This window comes from Trachypithecus francoisi, unplaced genomic scaffold, assembly GCF_009764315.1.
Source record: "Trachypithecus francoisi isolate TF-2019V2 unplaced genomic scaffold, Tfra_2.0 Lachesis_group15, whole genome shotgun sequence".
Lineage (NCBI taxonomy): Eukaryota > Metazoa > Chordata > Mammalia > Primates > Cercopithecidae > Trachypithecus > Trachypithecus francoisi.
In genome coordinates this window covers 5,335,525-5,357,714 of record NW_022681460.1, presented here as the reverse complement: position 1 = coordinate 5,357,714, position 22,190 = coordinate 5,335,525, and the positions used below count along the sequence as shown (strand labels likewise).

At 40.6% G+C, this 22,190-nt stretch overlaps 1 long non-coding RNA gene across 1 annotated transcript; it reads left to right on the top strand.

Annotated features, from left to right (window-relative positions):
• Nucleotides 1-517: 517 nt before the first annotated feature.
• LOC117097966 lies at nt 518-18,389 on the top strand. The gene is made up of 3 exons (XR_004443117.1): nt 518-528; nt 8,395-8,399; nt 18,124-18,389. It is a non-coding gene; the product is annotated as an uncharacterized LOC117097966 (long non-coding RNA).
• Nucleotides 18,390-22,190: the final 3,801 nt, after the last annotated feature.

The window sequence follows — 22,190 nt, the reverse complement described above, 5'->3', positions numbered from 1 at the left end:
TGCTGAACAGATTAGACCTTTAGCTGAATGCTGTGCCACAGTCATGGTGCTCCTGAGAGCTTTAACTATTTTGAACTTGTATCTATTTTTGTTGGCAGATGAGCCAGAAGTTGGTACTGAAAACTTCCCCACATTCACTGCACTTGTAAGTGCACATCCACCCCTGTGAACACGTCAATGCTTAATGAGATGTTTAAAGAATTTCCCACATGTGTTGTCCCCACATGGCCTTACTCCACAGTAGATTCTCCCATGTTTATGAGACTGGAGATGTGGTAAAAGAATTTCCCACATTTTCTGCAGTCCTAAGACCTTTCTCAAACTGTGTGGATTCTCTGGTGCTGAACAAGTACAGATTTGTGGCCAGAGGCTTGCACATGTTCACTGCACTTGTAATGCCTTTGTACAGTGGGAAAGGCCACCACACACTCATTCCTCTGTTGTGAGTGACTCGATAGCAGAGAAAGCCTGACTTGGCAAGAAAGTCCTTTCCAGCCCCCACATGCAAAAGGATTACTCTGACTTGTGGTCTCTACAGCTCTTTACAAACAGGGTCTTGCTCTCTTCACTTCCAATGGGCTCCCCTTCCTTCCACTGCACCTGTTGCTGGTTGAAGGTTTGCCTTGAACCAGAGTCGTCTTCCACATGACCTACACAAGCATGGTTTTTGCATGGCAGGTGTTGGTACTACACTTGCCTTGGTATTTATGGTATCAGAAGCTCATTCTAAAGAAACACTATGTTCACAACACAGTCTTCTAGTCCTCTGTTCCTAGCAAAAAAAAACTTCTGTGTAAGTGCCTTTCAGCAGAGCCTTGGCTGCTGGTAATGCATGACAGCTGTGCATTAGGATGAGTCTAGGTTCAGAAAACTGATTGCAACAATGCACAGGACCCCTGTGACTTCCACTATGGCTGGAGTCATCTCAACTCTGTCAGGCATGCAGATTTCTTCTCTATGTAGTACCTAGAAGATGTATTCAGCAAATGCTTTAGGACAAGTGACTATTCACCATCCTGCCAGTTACACAACAGATAGCCTAGCTGTGACTTGAGAATAGGACACCATCGTGAGATCTGCACACCACAGATATCCAGCCTCACCCCCACCTAACAGTGTCCTCTGGGTCAGGTGAAGCTGTCCCCACTCCTTTTGTATGAAGCTGGTAGTCACACTCTAAGTGGTCACAGACCTGGCCCTGTGGTATGTATGGAGAGAGCTAGTCAGGAGGCAGCAACCTAGGATTCCCGAGGACTCAGCCCAGTGCTGTCCCGGGCCTAAAAAGGCTCTGAGGCAGGTCCCATTGTAACCACCCAATGGGTTATTTTTGTTTGCTGCTCAAATAGTGTCAATTTATCAAAAGATGGGTGGTATGGTTTGGTTGTGTCCCCACCCAAATCTCGTCTTGAATTGTAGCTCCCATAATTCCTACGTTTCATGGAAGGGACTTGGTGGGAGGTAACTGAATCAGGTGGGCAGGTCTTTCCTGTGCTGTTCTCATGATAGTGAATCAGTCTCATAAGATCTAATCGTTTTAGAAAGGGGAGTTTCCCCACACAAGCTCTCTTCTCTTGTCTGCTGCCATGTGAGACGTGCTTTTCACCTTCTGCCATGATTGTGAGGCGCCCCCCAGCCGCATGAAATCGTGAGTCCATTAAAGCTCTTTCTTTTGTAAATGGCCCAGTCTGTGGTATGACTCCATCAGCACCATGAAAACAGACTAATACAAGGGGAATTGCAATAGAGAAAGAGCTTAATACACATAGAGTTGGCCAAAAGGGAGACTGTAGTTTTATTATTACTCAAATCGGCCTCCCTTACAATTAGGAGGCTGGATTTTTTAAAAGATAGTTTGGCAGGCAGGGAGCAAGGGAGTGGGGAATGCTCACTGGTTGGTTTGGGAGGAGATCACAGAGAATCAAAGCTGTCTTCCTCCTCTGTGTCAGTTCCTGGGTGGGTGCCACAAGACTAGATGAGCCAGTTTACCAGTCTGGGTGGTGCCAGCTGACTCATCAGAATGCAGGGTCTGAAAAATCTCAAACACCAATCTTAGGTCTTACAATAGTGATGTTATCCGTAGGAGCACCAGGGAGGCTAGGAATCTTATGGCCTCTGGCTGCATCACTCCTGAATCATAATTTCTAATCTTGCGGCTAATTTGTTAGTTTTACAAAGGCAGTCTCGTCCCCAGGCAAGGAGGAGGTTTGTTTCAGGGTCGGGCTGTTATCACCGTTGTTATGAAGCTAAACTATAAACTAAATTCCTCCCAAAGTTAGTTTGACCTACTCTCAGGAATAAACAAGGGTAGCTAGGAGGTTAAAGGCAAGATGGAGCTGGTTATGTCAGACCTCTTTTACTGTCATAATTTCCTCATAATCTTTGCAAAAGCGATTTCACCATTCTCCAATTGTCCTTCCCTGCTTGGCCATGGAGCTGCGTGGTTCCAACAACTACACAGACAGACAACCCCACGCAACAGCTGAAAGCCTGAAAAAACCAAATGCCCTGCAAAAATGGGATGCCCAAAATGGTGTTGCCGGAAGTCCTGCCCCCACCCATGGAGCCACAGAAAATGCCCTTTTCCTGTAGCATATATATATTTTTAATTTTAAAGACTTTGTGCATTTGTGGCAACTTCATGATTACACATAAGATTTTTCAACTTGAAATAAAAATATAAAGAGAGTTGGATCTCCAAGCTAACAAGATTTATCTGGGAATAAATGAAGAAATAGGACTGAAGTCTAGTACATATGCACAGACTGGGTTGGTCTGTGGCTTGTCCTTAGAACAAAGGAAGGTTAGGATTTTATTGGAGAGAGAGGCGGTTACACATTTGGAAGAAAGGCTATTGCCACCGGCAGCATCTTACAAGAGTTGATTGGCGAGGGTCAAGAGTTGTTAGGTAGGACTTTCAATGTTGGCATTATAAGGTCCTTGTAATCCTGCACTGGATTTGTGAGATTATGTGCCAGGCAAGTGTTCTTGCATGAGTGGCTAGCTGTCCTTGTGCTGCTAGCTGTCTTTGTGTGTCTCAGGTAGTAAGCTGCTGTTTGTAAACACGTCTTGAGCTAGTTCCTGTTATCGGGCAAAGTGTGTGTGTGGGGGGGGGTGGGGGGGGGTGGGGGTGTGTGTGTATGAGACAGAGAGACAGGGAGAGCTCTCTCTTCATGGTCTTCCTCAGGTCCATTTGCCAGAGTTTGACACAAGTGACTGTATTTTGAATCTTACAACTTTCACAGATTACATATATTTTAAGAAAGTTCCTACTTAAGCTAGACGAGCTTTCTCTTTCAGAGGTCCTGTGACAATTCGTAAATTTAATGTTTGCATTTAAATCTTACTTGCTTATTATGAGCATTGTTTCAAACATAGCCTACATAATATTCTTAATTAATCTTTTATTTACCTGAGATTTTCCAAAGAATTTTAATGTGTTACCTTTTCCATGTCCTTATCATCTGCAGCCTATACCTTACAATTATTTTTCTTTTTCTTTTTATGGGGATCTAAAGAAAGGGAAATTATCCAATACATTTATGTGCCTATAATAACATTTTGGTCAAAGACAGACTACACAGATGAGAGTGGTCTCATAAGATTATAATTCCATGTTTTTACTGTACCTTTTCTATGGTTGGATGCACAAATACCATGTGTTACAATTGCTTATAGTACTCAGTATAGTAACATGCAGTACAGGTTTGGAACCTAGGAACAAAATAGACTTTTCCATACAGCCAATGTGTGTAGTAGGCTGTACCATCTAGATTTTCATAACTATACTCTGTGATGTTTGCACAAGGACAACATTGCCTAAAGACACATTTCTCAGAATGCATCCCCATCATTAAATGACCCCTGACTATATAGTATGATTTACCCAAAATGAATCAATAGTCAGCTAAAACTAAGGTTTTTCAAAAATTTTATTAAGTTGTTCAAGCTCAACTAATCTCCCCACCAAGAAAAGGGTGTTATATACCTTTCTTTAAGGAACTGCAGTGGTTTTTGTAAAACAGCACTCTTCACAAAAACAGTTTCATTCCAAAATGGTTAAACCAGTGGTCCTCAACACAACGTATCTTGTGGGGGGGTACCCCCTGCTTCAGCTGCAGTGACTTATTAACTAATGATTCTTCCATGCTGAGAAAGGAGGTGAAGAATCAAAATTCCCAGAAGGACATATGCAGTTTGAACCCCCACCTGGCTCTGATATAAATTCCCAAGAGATATCCCCATCTCCCCCATTTCTTATCCTTGCAAAAATCAACAGTTTGCACATTCATTAGGCAAATATATTGCTCTCCTAATTTTCCCATACACATATAAAAATGAAGAAGATTCAACCTGGCGTGGCGGCTCACGCCTGTAATCCCAGCACTTTGGTAGGCTGAGGCTGGCAGATCACAAGGTCAAGAGATCAAGACTACCCTGGCCAACATGGTGAAACCCCGTCTCTACTAAAAATACAAAAATTAGCTGGGCTTGGTGGCATGTGCCTGTAGTTCCAGCTACTCGGGAGGCTGAGGCAGGAGAATCGCTTGAACCCTGGAGGCAGAGGTTCCAGAAGAAGAAGATTCATCTGAGCTCTCCAGTTTCTCAGGCTACCATTGGAGGATAAGAGATTAAAAACCATATGTTGTCTTAGACCAGGCACGGTGGCTCACGCCTGTAATCCCAGCACTTTGGGAGGCCAAGGTGGGTGGATCACGAGGTCAAGAGATCAAGACCAGCCTGGCCAAGATGGTGAAACCCCATTTCTACTAAAAACATAAAAATTAGCCTGGTGTGGTGGTGTGCGCCTGTATTCCCAGCTACTCTGGAGGCTGAGGCAAAGAATTGCTTGAACCCGGGAGGCAGAGGTAACAGTGAGCTGAGATAGCGCCACTGCACTCCAGCCTGGGTGACAGAGTGAAACTTCATTTAAAAAAAAAAAAGACATATCTATCTATCTATCTATCTATCTATCTATCTATCTCTCTATCTATCTATTGCCCTAGCATGTAATCTGTGTGACCAACAGAAATGTATGACGTGTGAGCTGAGCACAGATTTGTTGGAGGCAGTACTAGATGTCCCATGGTGCCAGGTATCTGAACAATATTGGTCTACACCAATTTTCCCAGAGTGATTATTAAATAGTTATTAATAATGTCCCTTTCACAAGTGTCCTGATTAGTAAAATTAATTGTATGGTCACCTTATCCATAATAGAGAAGATTTTTACCTTTAATTTCAGACAGATCCTGCTTTGAACCCCTATTATTTTACTCATTCGATATGTAACCTTGAGCCAGTGATTGAACTAGGCCTCCTGTATGGCAGAGGCATCTGACAGCTGTAAGCGAAGCATATCTCAAGAACGATTCCATGGTCTAAGAAGAGTATTTGTTCAAAGTTCTTAGCTAAGGAATCCAGGATTGGCCAACATGGAGCTTCACTCCTTATCTATAAAGAAATACAAACCCCTGACCCATCCCATGGAACATAGGCTATGCAGGGGATCAAGGTTCTTTGTTTTGGGTTAAATGAAGGTTGCCAGGTGGAGGATGCCACGTGAAAATGTTATATACACTGAATGCTTTAAACCAACAACAATGGTGTTCCTGTTCAGCCCACCACCGTTAGACTGCCCTGTATGGAAGTACCCCCATTAAAACCTGTCTCTCATCTGCCAGGTCCTTTCTTTGGCCTCTAGGACACAGTGTTATTACTACTGGAGTCAATAGGCAGTCTGGCATGACACCTCCATTTTCTTTCTTTCTTTATTTTTTTGAGACGGAGTCTTGCTCTGTGGCCCAGGCTGGAGTGCAGTGGCGTGATCTCGGCTCACTGCAAGCTCCGCCTCCCGGGTTTACGCCATTCTCCTGCCTCAGCCTCCCGAGTAGCTGGGACTACAGGCGCCCGCCACCTCGCCCAGCTAGTTTTTTGTATTTTTAGTAGAGACGGGGTTTCACCGTGGTCTCAATCTCCTGACCTTGTGATCCGCCCGCCTTGGCCTCCCAAAGTGCTGGGATTACAGGCATGAGCCACCACGCCCGGCCAACACCTCCATTTTCTGATCTTAAAATGAAATAACATACGTGCTTCATATGATTGTTATAAATGATCAATGAAATGGTATAAAACTTTTAAGTTTATCATATGATATCTTCCGTATTAATAAGTGGTAGCAGTTTTATGAAAGAACATTATAGATATCCATGGAAGTAACTTTTATACATTTTATGTGTTAAAGTTAGTGAATAACAAGATGAGTAGCATAAACACCAAAAATAGGAATCTATTCACTGCCCTCAAATTTATATTTGTTTAGAGTTCTTACTTTTATATAAAATCTGGTAGATATTCAAAGCAAGCTCTAGGAAAAGTCAGGGTTTCTAAAAAATCAGTACTTCAATTTCTCCAAAATAGTTTTCATGTTATTAGCAGTAACTTATACCATTATAGTAGATTATAATGTAAGAGAAAAAGAAGGATCTATGTCTTATTTTATTTTTACCTTTGCCCTCAATATCACCAGGTATGTTGTAATTACTCAATTAATTTTTAAATAAATTAACTCAGATAATTGAGACCAAAAGATCAAATATGTACGTGAGAAAAACTTTCTAAGTACTACACTCATAAGCCTCATCTCAAGTATAAGACATCTCCACATCCCCTCATGGTACTGCCTATCCCAATCTCCTCCCACTCTTACACTCATGGGATTAAGTGTTGCTAGAAAAAAATATTCGTAAAGGCTCAGATTGTTAATTACTATTCATCCAGGTATCGTTAGGGGTTGTATGTGCTATGCTTCCTCAGCACCTTACGAACCTTTCATACAGCACTTTCACATTGCATTTTACATGTTCATGCTTCCTTCTGAATATCATGTTATAAACTCCTTGAAGAATGGCATTAGGTTTGGTTCATATTTTTATGCCCAGCAAATACCACATTGTCAGTTCATCATAGGTGTGAAATAAAATACAAATGAATAAATGAAAAACTGTATCGATAATTGCTTAGTAACACTTGAAAGTGTGCCTTAAAAATTCAGATCGCAAGAAACAGGCCCACGTAGTATTCGAAGGGGCTCGATTAAGGATCCCTATAGTCTCCATAAGATTTGTAGCCTCTCAGATGTCAATAGCATGATCTGCCTATTGTAGGTTAAATTTCATGGTAAAATTGTACACAATGGTCTGCTGAGCCCTGTAAAGTTGACTCTAAAATGGACGTTTTGGCTGACTCAACTCTGTTCAGTGGCAGGACTGAGAAGGATCACCTCTAGCACCAACTGCTTTAACACTAATTATCAGACGTACACCAGATTAATTTCAGAATAGAGTGTCCAGGTCAGGCAATCTACTTAAACTTTAATAGAAGTTAATTATTCATTGATCAAACTCATTTATATCTAATTAAAGTTTTCCTGCATTAGAAGATACAGGGTAACATGGTCTGTGTTCCACTCCTTGAAGGAGAGTACCTGATGCAAAAATAAATGGAAAATGGTGACATTTGTGTGATACAAATACACATTTGACAACTGAATTATCAACTTTAGACATAATCCATTTAGGTGACTTTACTGTGTAAATATCGTTTCCAAAATGTTTCCAGAATTTGGTAATTTTTGGAGCCAGAAGAACATAGCCTGTCAAGGAACAAAGCCTGTGTATGCTTAAATGAAATCTCAGGGTCTGAATTTTATGTAGATAACTATTTCAGTTTCATGAAGCATAATTAATTGTGCTCTTCACCATAAATATTTACAACAATAAAAATCTAAAATCTTGAGGCTTAGTATGGAAATGCCATTTTATCATCTATTTTTATGCCATTCTCTCTGAAAGCCCACAAAATGGCAGGATTTTCTATGGAGTGGTAAAGACTGGATGCTTTTTGCTGGAAAAAGAACATATGTTTATTCTAAAAAAAGTTTCCTGTGCATTTTACTTTTAACTGTCATCAGTTACAATATGGTGCTTGAAATATGTTGCTTTCTTTTATGCAGTGTTTTCTAATATTGAACATATTTCAAAGTTGTAGATTTTTGCTTTGGGGATATAATTTCTTATCTAAAGGAATATCTTTGAATTTTGTGTTCTTTTATGATAGCAAGATTGAGAGTTTTATTTCCTAATACCATGCAACCTCAATTAAAACCTCTGTGTAAAAATGTCTATTGCCATAAATAACCCATTATAAATATATTTCATATGAATCCTAAGTTTCCAAGGCTAAATGTTAAATCTCTCTTTAAATCCATAAAATGCTTTCCAACTTTGTTATCATTTTTATTCATCGTGATTACTATTAATCTAAGATTTGAGATGCAGTGTTCATGTTCAGTATACACAAAATGTCCCCACTCCTTAAACCTATAAATATGGTAAGTGGGTGTGCTTTACACACATACTTTGCTATTTTCTTGGGGAAAACAAAAGATTATTTCTTTAGATCAAATTTTTGGAAGGGATTTAGGCAGAACAGGACCTCCTCATGTTCACACATTACTGATTTGGGTATTTCATGTATTTCATATAGTTTTCGAGAATTAAACTGCACTATAATTGTCTGTTTATGTTTGTCTTCCCACCAAACTGTAAGATGTGTGTTATACTTTTCTTTGCACCCAGAAACTAACAAAAAATCTTGTGCTTAAAAAGCTTTCAGTGTTTGCTTGTTGAATAAGTAAAATAACAAATGAATGGATGGATGGATGGATGGATGAATGGACGGATGGACGGATGGACGGATGGACGGATGGACGGATGGACGAATGGACGGATGGACGGATGGACGGATGGACGGATGGATGGATGGATGGACGGATGGACGGATGGACCGATGGACGGATGGACGGATGGATGGATGGATGGATGAATGGATGGATGGATGGATGGACGGATGGATGGATGGACGGATGGATGGATGGACGGATAAAGGGGCAGATGGATGGATGGATGGACAGATGGATGGACAGATGGATGGACGGAAGGACAGATGGACGGACGGATGGATGGAGGGGCAGATGGATGAATAAGTGCATGAAGTTTCCACAACATGCCACCTGATGCCATTTGAATGTTAACTGACAGATATTGGGCCATCCAGCCCTATTCCCTTTTTGAAGATAAGTAACGTCCTAAACTTAACTTTTAAAGGATGTGACTGTATGTGCTACTTGAAAACCTTCAGGATATCTTCTGAAATCTTCCTTGAGCAACACAAAACACTTTCCCTGGAGGAGACAAATCGCCATTGTTGTTTCTCCTAATGAAGTTTTGGAATCTTGAAGACAAGTAACTTTCCTGTCCATAAGCACAAATTGCAATGCCAGAGAGTCATCAGCATGTTTTCGACGTTGGTATCTAAATACACCAGAACTGGCCAGATGAGGTTAATCACTTGAGGTTAAGAAAATGTCATATTAGGGTCTTTAAAATGCTTATGAGCCACATAAGAGATATGATTTCAAATGCACACAGAAGAAGATGCAGATCAAATCAGTTAACTCTCAGGTAGCCAATCTATTGGTCTCAAATCGCTTCCGCTTATGGATGGAGACTGCACTACCTTAATGCCTTTCCTATACAATTATTTCTTCTTCACTGGACTGCAGATTAAAAAAAAAAAAAAAAAAGAGCTTTCAAATTGATACCAATGAGCCACAATCTGCCTTATTTTCTCAGCTCATTTTAAAGTTCCTTTTACTAGGGAACACAGACAACACCAACTTAGAATCCAGCCTGAGCTGCCTCCCTGAAGAAGACAAGCAGGAAAGATGTACAGTATTTTTTCCACCTTTGAAAGCTAATCAACCTTATTTTGAAATAGTTTCAGCTTCTCTAATAGGCAGCCTTAGAGAAAATATTTCCTTTTAGGGCTTTTTAAAAGACAAAAAGCGTATGAATTTTTAATGATTTGGTAAAGAAAAGGAAAAGGATTTTCTTAACTAGAAAAGGATCAGATATTTAGGCTTTAAGGAAGAAAAGCAAGTGCAAATGGCATGAAGGCCCCATCCTATCACGAGAATTGGCAATCAGTGCCCAATTTTGGAAGAAGTAAAGGCACAATAATTGGCAGTCACTGCAGATATTTTTCTTTGCCAGCTAACATCTCATGTATCTTTCGTTAAATGGATTAAAGCCAGCTGCTGTACATCCAAAAACAGAACTTTTTCACACAGAGAAGCGGAATGGTAATAGAGATGTTTACTCAGTATAAAAGAGACATTCACCACACTCATGTTTATCACTAACATTTAGAAAATGTTTTTTATTATTAAAATTAACTGAGATTGACCTTTCAGAAATTTTCAGATAATTAATGTATGAACACAAATACCCTCTAACATGAGGCACAGTGGGAGGTGTCCAAAAAGCCCATCAGGAGGTGCCCACAGGCACATGTGGAGGGCTGAGCACTGCTCCCATCAGACCCTGTGCAGTCGTAGATGAAGGTCAAGCTGCTGCAGCCACTGACTTTTCACTAAGGATCCTTCTGGACATCCAAGTCGTCCCTAAAAATACCAGCATCTCCACTTTTCAGGGCGTGAGGGTTTGGATTATATTTTCACTGATTCTTAAAACTTCTGTTGAGGCTGCTTTTTAGATAAGTTCTTTTTCTTTTTAGCTTGTTCCCCGGTTTTAAATAAATGCAGTGTTTGCATTCCCTATGTGTTCTCCACTCCCCACCAGCATTCTTCTAAGTCCAGAATATCCCCTGTATGATATTCTTTGCTGGGAAATCCATGGACATCTTTAAAATAGTTGTTGAAAAGGAGGATTTCACTGACGTTGTAGATGCTATAGGGTAAACTGGGCAAAATTGCTAAAGAGTTTGCTGGTGTAGGTCCAACAGCCCTTTCAACAGCTAGAGATCATCATCCCTGTGAATTATCTGCTCTTCTTCCATTCCAGGTCATCTCATTCCATAAAGCAAAAGAGAAGTGAAACAGAAAATAACCCCACTGTGTCTTATGTCTTAAATGTGCTTTTAAAACAGCAGTACAGGGCCGGGCGCGGTGCGTCACGCCTGTAATCCTAGCACTTTGGGAGGCTGAGATGGGTGGATCACAAGTCAGGGGTTCGAGACCAGCCTGACCAACATGGTGAAACCCCATCTCTACTAAAAATACAAAAATTAGCTTGGCGTGGTGGCGAGCGCCTGTAATCCCAGCTACTCAGGAGGCTAAGGCAGGAGAATTGCTTGAACCCGGAGGCGGAGGTTGCAGTGAGCCGAGATCGCACCACTGCACTCCAGCCTGGGCAAAAGAGTGCGACTCCATCTAAAAAATAAAAATAAAAAAAATAAAAAATAAAACAGCAGTACAGTTGGAAGCACATACTTCATACAGCCTATAGTGGCCCTTTCACATCATCAAGGGAATCATATCATAGGTTTGACTGTCACCCTTAATTGGACATAATTATACTGTTGCCTTCTGATAAACACCAAGTTTTAAATTATTTTAAATAACTTTTGGAGAACTGTCATGATATGGCAAGGTCACTAGCATGTTCTTCTTCCTAATTACTTATTAGCCTTAACACAGTGAAAGACTCCCTTCTTCTGAACTTTACATGGCAGCCCATGCTCAGGTAACTTTCCACTCTCCAGCTCTTTCTCAGTCTTCATTGATGATATGTTCTCTGTTTCACCATGAAACTTTGGCAACACTCAGCCCGCAGACCTCAGCCTTTCTCTTCTTACCCTGTGCTTTCCCAGCTCGAGCTTCCTCCCCCTTAAACCCGTCCCCTCAATGCCCTCATCGAAGTAGATGAATCCTCCATCCACCCAGGTGCTTGCATAAGAAACTAGGTAACCAGCAACAACATTCTCTCTCCGTTCAAGAAACTAGTAGATGTTCTCTCAAACCCATCCAGACTCTGCCAGCTTCTCATTAGCCCCATGCAGAGCTCTGCCCTACATCCTAATCCTCTCACCTGGATCATGACCATTGTCCCCAAATGACTTTCTGCAGCCGCCCCTGCCATCCTGAATCTCCTCCCTGGATGCCATCCTCTCATTTGGCAGACTACCTTCCTCAATAGTGTTGTTCACACTAGCATAAAATTTTCCAGCACCCAGACATTGCGTCTTGATTCTACTCATCACATGTAACTTGTATGTGTCGGGGGCAACCATCCAATGCGTTCTCCAAGTCACCTGCCTGTTCAAGTTTCTTTCACTCAGCTAATTGCACCTTTCCTGGCTCCCTGGCCATGTGTGTTATGCAGCTCAACTCTTTTGGTACATCCCTTAAAGCAATGCTGTTGAATAATAATTGTCAATGATACATCATAATACAAAACAAACATTAAACTAATAGAATGCATTTGAGCCTGAAAACTGCCTACCCCACCAACATCTCACCATTTTTCATTTTTTCACCCCACTCATAATGGATGAAAAGGCAGGAGGATTCCGATCACATCTTCCCAATGGTCCTTGCTTCACCTTCTGGTTTCTAGTTCTAGGACTTCGTTTGATTCATGGGACCTTCCTTTTTTCCTTTTTGTTTGTCTTTTTTGTTGTTGTTGTTTTAATGTAAAAGCATTGTATCACTCTTATTAGCAGCATGTTTTCTCTTTTTCAGGTATAAAAAATAATGATGCATCTTGCAATCAGCAGAGTATCACATAACAATTAAATATTGCAAATGTCCAGGTTTTAAAATTATTATTATCCTACTATTCTAAATACTTCAGTGTACTCTGTTTACAACAAGTACATTTTCTCATAAAATTTGGTATCATTACTGTATATCAGAAAATGAAAAATATTTCCATGATGCCATCTAATACCCAATCATATTCAAATTACTCCATTTGTCCCAAAAATATCTTACATAGTTTGTTTCTCCTGAACTAGAATTCAATTGATTTACATGTATTGTATTTGACTATAAATGGTAATATTATTAATACTGTGTACCTGCTATTCACTAGAAATGGTTATTTTAACAAAAAAATATTTTATAGGCATTGTTGTTGAATTCATTCTCATCCTATTTTTATCTTTTGGCCCTCATTTTAAAAACAGCTTTATTGAAACAAGTTTTACATCTCAGAAAATTCATCTATTTCAAGTAAAAATTCAATGACTTTTAGTTACTTTACCAAGTGGAATTATTTACTTGGCAGGGATCAACACCTGACCTAAAGTGGGATTTAGATTGGTGAGGAGGTTCAGTGTGACTGGGCTCTATGCCCCAACACATGGTATAATATCAAGATTTGGGCTCTAGACAGATAGGTAGAGTTAGAGGACATAGAGATGATAGAGATGGAGATAGAGTATTAGTCAAGGTTCTCTAGAAAGAACAACCAGAAGATAGATATATATATATATATATATATATATTCTATTATATATGTATTCTATTATACATATATATATATACGAGTTTATTAAGAAGTATTGACTCACATGATAACAAGGTGAAGTCCCACAATAGGCCGTCTGCAAGCTAAGGAGCAAGGAAGCCAGTCAGAATCGCAAAACCTCAAAAGCAGGGAAGCAGACAGTGCAGCCTTCAGTCTGTGGCTGAAGGCCTGAGAGCCCCCGCAAACCACGGATGTAAGTCCAAGAGTCCAAAAGCTGAAGAACTTGGAGACTGATGTTCGAGGGCAGGAAGCATCCAGTATGGGAGAAAGATGGATGCCAGAAGGCTCAGCAAGACTAGTCCTTCCACCATGTTCTTTTGCCTGCCTTTTTTTTTTTTTTTCCAGAGTCTTGCTCTATCATCAGGCTGGAGGGCAGTGGTGCGGTCTTGGCTCACTGCAGCCTCTGCCTCCGGGTTCAAGCAATTCTCCTGCCTCAGCCTCCTGAGTAGCTGGGACTACTGGCGTGCACCACCATGATCAGCTAATTTTTGTGTTCTTTGTAGAGACGGGTTTTCACCATGTTGGCCATCTTCTGCCTGCTTTTATTCTGCAGCTGATTAGATTGTGTCAACCCAGATTGAGAGTGGGTCTGCTTCTCCCAATCCACTAACTCAAATGTAATCTCCTTTGGCAGCACCCTCACAGACACACCCAGGAACAATACTTTGCATCCTTCAAGCCAATCAAGTTGATACTCAATATTAACATATATGTATATATACGCATACGCACATACAGAGAGAGAGAGACAGATACAGAGAGACAGAGATAGAAGCACACAGTTCCATCTCCTCTATCTCTTTCTCTTTGGTGCTTGACTCATTTCCTTTGGTTATCTCTATTCTTAGGCAGCCTCCCTGAACAGAGAGACAATCTAGTTATCTTATAAACTTAGAAAACAAAGAAATCCTTAATTGATCAAAAATGCCTTTATCAAAGGTCCTGAATTGGCTCAAAGTAAACGAAGTGCCCCTTCCTGAACTCTAATTGTCCAAGGTAGGGCCCGGTGCCTATTCCTGGAGCTGGAGCAGAATTGGACCAATCAAAGAACATGGACTGGGGTATAGGAAATTCCAAAGGGAAAACAGGAGCTATTACCCGAAAAAGAAAAATTGGATGCTGGACAGGGAAAAATGGTATCCTTCCACTACAATCCTCTGTATCAGAGCAGACAAACGTTTTCTGGAAAGGTCTAAATAGTAAGTATTTTAGGCTTTGCTGACCATGCAGTCTGTGTTGTAACTATTCAACTCTGCCACTACAGTGCAAAAGGAGTCGTAGACACTATGTAAAGGAATGAGCATTGCCATGTTCCAAACTACTTTATTTACAAAAACTTGCAGCAATCCCAGGTTGGCCTGCAAGCTGTAGTTTGACAATTCTTGCTCTATGTCATCAACAGGACTGCTATGATTTGAATATATCTGTCATCCCAAAATTCATATGTTGAAATCTTAACCCCAAGGTAATGGTATTAGAAGATGGGGGCTTTGGGATACAATTGGAGCCCTAATAAAAGAGAGCCATGGAAGCTCATTTTCCCATTCCACTGTGAGGACACAGAGAAAAGACACCATCTGTCCACCAGAAAGTGGGCCCTCATCAGACATCAAATCTGCCAGTCCCTTAATCTAGGAATTCCCAGCCTCCAGACTGAGAAATAAATTCTTGTTGTTTATAAGCTTCCCAGTTTGTGGTATTTTGTTATAGCAGCCCAAAAGGACTAAGACAAGAACCCATATCCAGTGACAACAGACGCGATTGTAGCTGTCTGCTAGACAGCCTGCCATATGCTTTTAAATAGTGTATCTTAGCCATATGGTGTTTTAAAAGCCAACTCAAAGTTCTCCTTCAAATATTATCAAGAAGCTGAGTTCCCACTAATGACCAGTTACTAAGAATATAGTAACAATGATAAATCTCAAATTAAAAGTACTATCAGAAGCTAAAGGGAATTATAAGAATCTTTGTTTTTGTGATGATTTAGACATGACAAAATTAGACGATATTGAAATAATCTAATATTTCATTGCAAATATTCAGACTTCACTATATCTAATTAAATTTCTGACAGTTGTTAAAATTGTCAGGCACCAATATTTCTTTTATCCAGGCAAACCATATTATTCCTGCCTTACTAAATAAGAAAGCTAATACTTTTAGAGACATGTGAACAATTTTGTCCTTCACATCTAACATTTAAAATCAAATTTAATAACTCATATCTCTAAGACTTCTATAACAAAATTATAGTAGCACAATTGTTAAACTATGTAAAACTCTAGAGTTCAAAAGTTGTATAATTATGACGATAAATACAAATTGTTCATGGTCTGTTATTTGTTTTTTATAGCTTGAATACATTTGCAAACATGATCTTTATTACAGTTTTTGTACTGGCACTACTTACTTATATTTTTACTATATTCATTTTTTATCTCCTCCTCTATCTCTAAATTTAACTTTTATTGTATTGGTGCCATAGTTTACCAAACATGCATAATGAACACCATTCCCAATCCACACAGTTTAGTTCATTCGCTTCCAACATCTGTGTCATAATTATGTCAGTGTTTCTGATTACTTCTGTTAAATAAAAATCCTTAGACAAATTACATTTAGTAGAATTTATTTGAGCAAATAACTACTCATAAATTGGGCAGCACCCTAACCAAGCAGAGGTCCAGACAGCTCCATTTAGGATTGTGGGCTGGTCATATTTATAAACGGAAAAGGGAAGTGACATAGGAAAGCAGCTTGATTGGTAATAGCTCCAGCATTTGCCTTATATGGACATGGTCTGATCAGTTGGCAGACTGTAATTGGCTGAAGCTCAGCTGCTGTGATCAGCTAAAACTCAAATATTTGTTACAAAAATATACTCCTAAGTTAGCATTTTGTTTACATACTGAGTTAGGTTGCAGTTCACTATGTACAGAGGCAGCCTACGCCAAATTCAATTTAATTTAACACGTCCTGAGTGATATCATTTTGATCTGTGTCCCTACCCAAATTTCATATCAGATTGTAATCCTCAGTGCTGGAGGTAAGGCCTGGTGGGAGCAGATTCGATCATGGGGGCAGTTTCTAATTGTTTAGTGCCATCCCACTAATGCTGTTCTCATGACTGAATTCTCACAATAGCTGGTTGTTTCAAAGTGTGTAGTGCCTCCTCATCCTTCCTCTTGCCCTGGCATGTGACGACGTCTGCTCCCTCTTTGCCTTCCACCATGAGCAAAACTCCCTGAGGCCTCCCCAGAAGCAGATGGTTCCATGTTTTCTGTACAGCCTGTGGAACCACAAGCCAATTAAACCACTCTTCTTTATAAATTACCCATTCTCAAGTATTGCTTTATAATAGTGTAAGAGTGAACTGATACAAGTATTAGTACTGAGGAGTGGAGCATTCCTAAAAAGATACCTGAAAATGGGTAAGTGATGTTGGAACTGGGTAACAAGCAGAGGTTGGAAGAGTGTGGAGGGCTCAGAAGAAGACAGGAAGATGAGGGGAAATATGGAACATCCTAGAAACTTGTTAAATTGTTGTGACCAAAATGATGTTAGTGACATGGACAATGAAGTTGAGGCTGATCAGGTCTCAGATGGAGATGAGAAACTTATTGGGAACTTGAATAAAGGTAACTTTTCTTGTTTAGTCAAGAGCCTGGTTGCATCATTTCCCTCCTTTAGGGATCTGTGGAACTTTGAACTTGACAGTGATAATTTACGGTATCTGGTGGAAGAAATTTCTAAGTAGCAAAACATTCAAGATGCGGCCTGGCTGCTTCTAACTTCCTGTGCTCATATGCATGAGCAAATTAATGGCCTGAAACTGGAACTTATATTTAACAAAGAAGCAGAGGGTAAATGTTTGGAAAATTTGCAGCCTGGCCATGTGGCAGAAAAGAAAAACCTGTTTTCAGGGGAAGAATTCAATCTGGCTGCAGAAATTTGCATAAGTAAAGAGGAGCTGAATTGTAATAGCCAAGAGGATGGAGAGACCTCAAAGGCATTTCAGAAATCTTGGTGGCAGCTCTTCCCATCATAGTCCCAGGTGGCTAGAAGGGAAGAATGGTTTCATGGGCCATGCCCAGGGGTCTGCTGACCTGTGCAGCCTTGGGACATTGCTCCCGACATCCAGGCTGCTCCAGCTTCAGCCATGGCTAACTGGAGCCCAGGTACAGCTGGGGCCACTGCTCCAGAGTGTGCAAGCCATAAACCTTGGCAGCTTCTGCATGGTGTTAAGCCTGTAGGTGGATAGAGTACAAGACATGAGGCTTGTTAGCCTCTGCCTAGATTTCACCGGATGTATGGAAAAGCCCAGAGATTCAGGCTGAAGCCTGCTGCAGGGTCAGAGCCCTCATTGAAAGCATCTACTAGGGCAGTGTAGCGGTGAAATGTGGGACTGGATTCCCCATAAAGGGTCCCCACTGGGGCACTGTCTAGTGGAGCTGTGAGAAGAAGGCCACCATCCTCCAAACTACAGAATGGTAGATCCACTGGCAGCTTGTACCCTGTGCCTGGAAAAGCCATAGGCATTCAATGCCAACCCAAGAGAACAGCCATGGCGGCTGAACCCTGTAAAGTCACAGGGGTGGGTGGAGCTGCCCAAGGCTTTGGGAGCCCACCCCTTACACCAGCATGCCCTGGATGTGGGACATGAGTCAAAGGAGGTCATTCTGAAGCTTTCAGATTTAATGACTGCCCTGTTGGGTTTAAGACTCGCACAGAGCCTGTAGCCCCTTTCTTTTGGCCAATTTCTCCCTTTTGGAATGGGAGTATTTACACAATTCTTATACCCTCATTGTATGTTGGAAGTAACTACCTTGTTTTTTTTTTTTTTTTTTTATTTTACAGGCTCATAGGCAGAAGGGATTAGCCTTGACTAAGATGAGACTTTGTATTGTGGACTTTTGAGTTAATAATGGAATGAGTTAAGACTTTGGGGACTGTTGGGAAGGCATGATTGTATCTTGCAATATGAGAAGAACATGAGATTTTGGAGGGGACAGGGGCAGAATGATATGGTTTGGATCTGTGTCTCCACCCAAATCTCATGTCAAATTGTAACCCCCAGTGTTGGAGAGAGGGTCTGGTAGAAGGCAATTGGGTGCTGTTTCTAATGGTTTAGCTATCTCCCTAGTGTTGTTCTTGCTATAGAGTTCTCACAATATTTGGTTGTTTAAACGTGTGTAGCACCTCCCTACTCCTTCCTCTTGCTCTGGCCATGTGAAGTTCCTGCTCCCACTTTGCCTTCCACCGTGAGTAAAACTATCAGAGGCCTACCCAGAAGCAGATGTTTCCAGGCTTCTTGTACAGACTGTGGAATCGTGAGCCAATTAAATCTATTTTCTTTATAAATTACCCAGACTCACATATCTCTTTATAGCAGTGCAAGAACGCACTGAAAAACTGGGACAGAAAATATCCCTCCGAATAAGGGAATTTCTTATTTAGGTGACATTAAAAGACAAAAATGAAACTGGCAATTTTGATAAAATGTGATCTTGTTTTCATGGAAATAGGGACAAAATAAACACTTTAATTTGCACACACAGTAGTGGGTTCTACCAGATGGATAAAGGCTCCAGTGAAGTCAGGTAATCTTGTCCAAATCAAACAACTTATAGTGGAGTGGGTGTGTTTGTCTCTGACCTCAGGAATTACCCATCCTTTTATACCCTTTTATATAGTTATCAAAGTTGTGGAACGTTGCTTTTCCTTTGTTTTCATTTTGCAGAATGGTTGTCTGCTATAATCAGTACTCCAGAAAACATCAACATTGTAGTTATTTGTGTTATGTGTATTTGGGTAACTTCCTCGCCCCTATAAAGTGAACACTCTTGCAGGAATTCTTTGCTCCTGTGGAAAGCCTGGCGCAGAGATGTAGAGATGTTGACATCCAGTTTTGCTTCTGGTCATTACCAAACAAATAACTGCTCAAGTTGGTAAGCTTTTCTGAAATTCGGTGATGTGGTTAGACCTTGGGTCCCCACCCAAATCTCATCTTGAATTATAATCCCCATAATCCTCACATGTCAAGGGAGAAACCAGGTAGAGGTAATTGAATCATGGGGGTAGTTTCTGCCATGCTCTTCTCATGATAGCGAGTGAGTTCTTACAAGATCTGATGGTCTTATAAGGAGCTCTTCCCCCTTCGCTTGGCCCTTGTCCTTCCTGCCTCCTTGTGAAGAAGACGTCTTGCTTCCCCTTCGCCCTCCACCATGATTGTAAGTTTCCTGAGGCCTCTGGGGCCGTGCTGAACAGTGAGGTAGTTAAACCTCTTTCCTTTATAAATTACCCAGTCTCAAGCAGTTCTTTACAGGAGTATGAAAACAGACTAATACACTGTTTCTTTTTTATCCCCTCTGTAGATTACATATGAAAAGTTCTAGATAAATAGTAGTTCACTTTTATTTGAAATTGTACCTTGTATGTAGCAGACAGGATAATGTGGGTAGTGTTATGAGGTACAAAGAAGCGTAAGTCACGGTCTTTATAAACAGGAAGACTGCCAATTTAATTGAAGAAATGAGACACAAAAACATGATATAAACAATGCTACCAATCATCGTAAATTAATGATACAATATGTACCGGACAGAGTTTTCCAAGGTGTGAAACAGAAATCCCTTTTGTGGGTCTACACAATCAAACCTAAATTCAAATGCAAATCTAAAACTCTGGACACAGCAGATCCCACTTGAGTATTCTAAATGCAGATTAGGATATTAAAAGCTCTGAGAAATACTGTGGTAAAGAAATCTAATTAAATTCATATAAATCAGCAACTCCCAGTGTATTTTACCACTTACCCCTGCTTTAATGAAGAAAAAACCATCATAAAACCCAAGCAGAGTGTTCTTTAGGCCGTATTTGTAAAATGCCACCCCAGAAGCTGCAGGTTGAGCGAGAGCCTGATGAATGGGCATGATGTTCCTGGGGAGGCAGAATACAATGGAAGAGGGCGAGAGGTAAGGCGAGAAGCAGCCTTTCCAAGTTTGGGATGACACAGAGACTGTGAGTTCTTAATAGGTGGAGTGACTCCCACACCTTCATGTCCATCAAAATTCCCATCCTGTTGCCTTCCCTATGGTGGTTATTCAATGTATGTTTGATGAATTAACTTCGCAGAATTAGAAAACTGAAATTCCTATTTGGAGGGTAGAGAGTAAAACAAACTGAGTACAGCAGAGAAGTAGAACTAAGGCTGGGAAGGAAAGGGAGAGAAAGATCCCAGAAGAGAAAATCAACACCTAGGGTTGGGCACGGTGGCTCACGCCTGTAATCTCAGCACTTTGGGGGGTTGAGGTCGGTGGATCACTTGAGGCCAGGAGTTCAAGACCAGCCTAGCCAACATGGCAAAACCCCATCTCTACTAAAAATACAAAATAAGCTGGGCATGGGGTGACGCATGCCTGTAATGCCAGCTACTCAGGAGGCTGAGACTGAGGCTTTAACCTGGGAGGCGGAGGTTGCAGTGAGCCAAGATCGTGCCACTGCATTCCAGCCTGCATGACAGAAAAAGACTACATCTCAAAAAAGAAAGAAAAGAAAATCAACACCTAACTGAGAATAATGTGTGGGATCTGTGCTGCAGGTATTTTATACCCTGTCTCATTGAACCCTGACAATTACCTAAGGCAGAGAAGGATTATATTTAGTGGGAAAGACAGAGGTAACAAAGAAAGGAAAGAAATTCTGAACAGCAAAGAAATAGAAATGGCAAAGCAAAAGATGGCCGAACAGGGCTGGAGTCACATGCAGGCAAGAGTGCAAATGAAGGAGAAGGGAAGCAAAACTTCCTCCAGAAAAATTATTACCAACGTTTAAAAACTGATGAATTTTACTTTTCATAGCTCCAACACACTCCAGAATTCTGACCTATTTTTTCTTACTAGTTTCTCTAACATTAATAAGAATTATATATTTAGGACAATTACCATGGTTATTCTTTCCTTTTAAAAAAGATGTATCCTACTTCCTATTTTCTGACATTCTGATACCCTCCCAGGTCTCTATTTTTGTACTCTAAAAATAATCTTTAGTAGTGGATATGTTCTTTAGTTAATTCACCTGCAGCACCGCATTTAATGCCTTCTGGAACCACTAATTTTATTTTGTTTAAATTATCCAAGTGTGCTCTTACCTGCATTTCAACAGCAGGTATTTTTACAAAGTCTTCATTATTTTATAATTTTCCAGAATTGTATTTCTTTCCTTTCCAGCACTTTACAAGGAATGATGAAAGACACTAGAAGAACAGAAGCTCTGCGAAATGTGCTACTTTGAGATGTCTTAATTTTAACAACGAATGTCAGGAAGGTATGTTTGAAACAATAGATTTTCACTTGTTAATTTTCTTTCACATGCTCAATTAAAAGCATCTTCCAATTTTACTTTAAAAGCCTTCATTTTCAAACCAGCAGGATACTGATTTAATCTGCTTTGAAAGATATTTAATAAACCACAGTCATCAACAATTATTTCAATATCTAATGGAGCACAGGTGGGCTTATAAGACTGGAAAGGGAAGCAGTGAGGACTTTATTTATAAAGGAGTGGGCCCTTTCCAGAATGATCTACACTAGAGGATTTAACCCCATGTTCTCAGGTGCTGCCCAGTCCTACTGTACTTGACTCTAGACACCAGGCTCTCACTGGAAGATCAACCTCCACCCAGTCTACACCATCCCTGATTCAGAAAAATTTAAAGAACTTAACAATCTAGCACTTGGTGTCTAACCATTTTCACCTCAAAGTCCTCTCTAGTCTTGCCACCCAGTTTACTACCTGGCT